This window comes from Suncus etruscus, chromosome 14 (assembly GCF_024139225.1).
Source record: "Suncus etruscus isolate mSunEtr1 chromosome 14, mSunEtr1.pri.cur, whole genome shotgun sequence".
NCBI lineage: Eukaryota > Metazoa > Chordata > Mammalia > Eulipotyphla > Soricidae > Suncus > Suncus etruscus.
The window spans coordinates 12,645,056-12,648,227 of NC_064861.1; the positions used below are offsets into that span (position 1 = coordinate 12,645,056).

Genomic DNA, 3,172 nt, shown 5'->3' on the forward strand with positions numbered 1-3,172 from the left:
CTTCATTCTTTAATTCGAAAATTTCAGAAAAACCAAGTGTACAGTGACACTGACTACAACAGATAGTTTTACAATGTCATGAGACCCAAGGAAAAATATTACATCTTAGCTCTTACCTCAGTGAGAGACTAACCATTGGATGCCAACCCTCTTTGCTCTAAAACACTGCCTTAGCCGATCTTTCCAATCACATTACCCCTGTCGCACATCCTTTTGATTATTAATTTATTCCTTAAGTATTAATATCATAAAAATGGAGTTTTCACATATTTCCAAGCAACAAGGCTATGTCAAGCCTTACAGCTTTACAAATAAGTTACTTATGTATGTGCAGTCAATTGGATGTCTGTTTCTGGGTTTATTCACCATAGAAATTGCAACTGCCTTCCTGTGAATGGATCAACAGATCTTTGGAAGTGCACAGGTAAATAAAACAAGCTGGTGGCTGCAAACAAAGTTGCCAAGACCAAGATTATTTTCTATAGGAAACTATTTTCTTTCATTGTAAGTAGCATATTCCATATGAATGTTGTATTTGCGGTTGTTTCATCAATTCATTAAAGTATTTAAAAGTACACTTTAAAATTTTTTCCTCTTGGAAAAAAAGGCTGAATTAGCCACTCAAGTAAATAACCTGCTTCCAGCTGCATTTGTAATAAATATTCATGACACTGTTAAACAAATAACACCAGGAGTGGCCACATTGATAGCACAGTGGTAGGGAGTTTGCCTTGCACACAGCCAATCCAGGAAGGAGAGTGGTCCAATCCCTGGTGTCCCATAGGATCCCTCAAGTCAAGAGCAAATTCTGAGCTCATAGCCAGGAGTAAATGCTGAGAGTCACTGGGTGTGTCCCCAAAACAAAAACAAACAGACAAACAAAAATAACACCAGGAGAATTAGAACATTTGGAAATCAGTCCCTGGCATTTGTCTGTGAATCACTCTGGAATCAAGATTTATATACTCAATAGAACATATAAAACATCTGGATAAACTATTTGGCCCCAAAAGCAGTCACCTGAATATATTCTTTCATTCCAGTTATGCAAGAAGATCCTTCAAGTGAATACATAGGCCTGAATAGAAGATAAAATAGAAGATAAAACCTCTGAAGGAATTTAAAACCAGCTACACATTTCATAAAAGAAAAATCTTTCAACCCTTATTTGATATGCCTAATGGTTTTCAAAAATTATTACAAAAACTTTGATACTGGAGCATTAATACAAGTAAGGGTTTACACATGGCTGACCTGGGTTCAATTTGTGGCATCCCATAGGTCCCTCAGAATCTGCCAGGTGTGATCCCTAAGTGCTGAGACAGGCGTTGCATCTAAGTGTAAGTTCTGAGTACCACTGGGTGTGGCGAAAATAAAAAAATATAAAATTGATTAATAAAATGATGGAAGTTACATTTTAATATCATTCTTTAAACAACATCCCAGAATTGAATCACAAGAAGAATATTTGTAGCACTTTTATTGAAATTAATGGTAAGAAAGAATTACATGACACATACAGATATTTATTAGTTGTAAAGCTGAAATATTTTCTTTACCACTATACCCCAAAGAAAAAAACTATATGAAAATAATTAGAAGAGTAAAAAATCCACATGTTGCACATAGTATGTCAAGAAAATTAAAAATATGATCTAGGAAATCAGTTATGTAAAAAGCTATAGGCCCTACTGTGTAAATTGGCATTTTATATATATATATATATATATATATATATATATACTTCAGTTATAAAAAAGACCATCCTCCTTCACCAGTGCAACCTTCCCACCACGAATGACTCCCATTTCCCTCCTCCCCTACCTCCTGCCTGTATTCAGGAGGTGGAGGAGACAGGCATTCTATTTCTCTCCCTCGTTTTTCTACCAGTGTGATGATAGTTGTTAGTGTCATTATTTCTCTAAATGTACTCGCCATCTTTGTTGTAAGCTTTATATAGTGGGCAGGTCCTTCCAGCCCATAATTCCAATATCTCTGAGTATTATTACAAACTGCCTTTTATTTTTGTTAAATCTCACAGATGAGTGAGAATATTTTGTGTCTATCTCTCTCCCTCTGATTTATTTCACTCAGCATAATACCTTCCATGTCCATCCATGTATAAGAAAATTTCATGACTTCATCTCTTCGGATAGCTGCATAGTATTCCACTGTGTAGAGGTACCACAGTTTCTTTAGCCATTCATCTGTTGAAGGGCATCTTGGTTGTTTCATCTGTTGAATGGGCATCTGGGTTGTTTCCAGATTCTGGCTATTGTAAATAATACTGCAGTGAATAGAAGTGTGAAGATGGCATTTGTATTGTGTGTGTGTATTTTAATATGGAACACTTCACGATTTTGCTTATCATCCTTGCGCAGGGGCCATGCTAATCTTCTCTGTATCGTTCCAATTTTAGTATATGTGCTGCCGAAGCGAGCACTTGTATTGTGTTTTAAGTGAAGAAGTCGAATTAGTTCATGTTGAATGATAAATGGGCATAATCCAACTAGTAAGCCTTATAGTAATCAGGAAATAAGTTGCTATGATCAAGCTTGTCTTCATAATTTATTAGGATTTCTGTACCAGAACAAGGCATTGTTAAAGTATCATTAAGTCATAAATAAAATGTTTAAAAGGAATGATTATTGCATTTAAGTTGACTTTTAAAATAATACCTCAAAAATGGAAAATATAAACTACTGATTTTAGGTTTTGAAGTATGAACTCACTGTTAAATTAAGGACTACATTTTATAGAAAGTTTAAAAATGAGCAGGAATCAACAAATGAGATCTGAGGTAAAACTGATATGTGAGATTTCCCAATAAAGAATCTTACAGAGAATTTGTATATTTCAATCTTGTGAAATCAAGATCAAAATCAAATAGACAATCTTAATGATATATTTTGGTTTATTTATTTGATTTAAGCCACACTCAGCAATACTGTTTTGGCTTTTCCTGGCTTTCTAATTTTGCATTCTTTCTAAGTCTGTACTTAATTTTCTATAGTGAAGTAGGTGGGTATAATAATTTCTAGGAGTGTTGATATTTTCCACTATCATATGTTGTCAAATTTTCTGTATAAACACTTGAATGGTTTTCAAAAATTGGTATTCTGGAATACTTAGGAACAATATTCTTGAGACTGTCTTATGAAAATATCAGACA

At 34.2% G+C, this 3,172-nt stretch overlaps 1 non-coding gene across 1 annotated transcript; it reads right to left on the reverse strand.

The window, feature by feature from the left end:
- Positions 1–2,336: 2,336 nt before the first annotated feature.
- LOC126029045 (U6 spliceosomal RNA) lies at positions 2,337–2,443 on the reverse strand. The gene has a single exon (XR_007502704.1). It is a non-coding gene; the product is annotated as a U6 spliceosomal RNA (small nuclear RNA).
- Between the last annotated feature and the right edge of the window lie 729 nt (positions 2,444–3,172).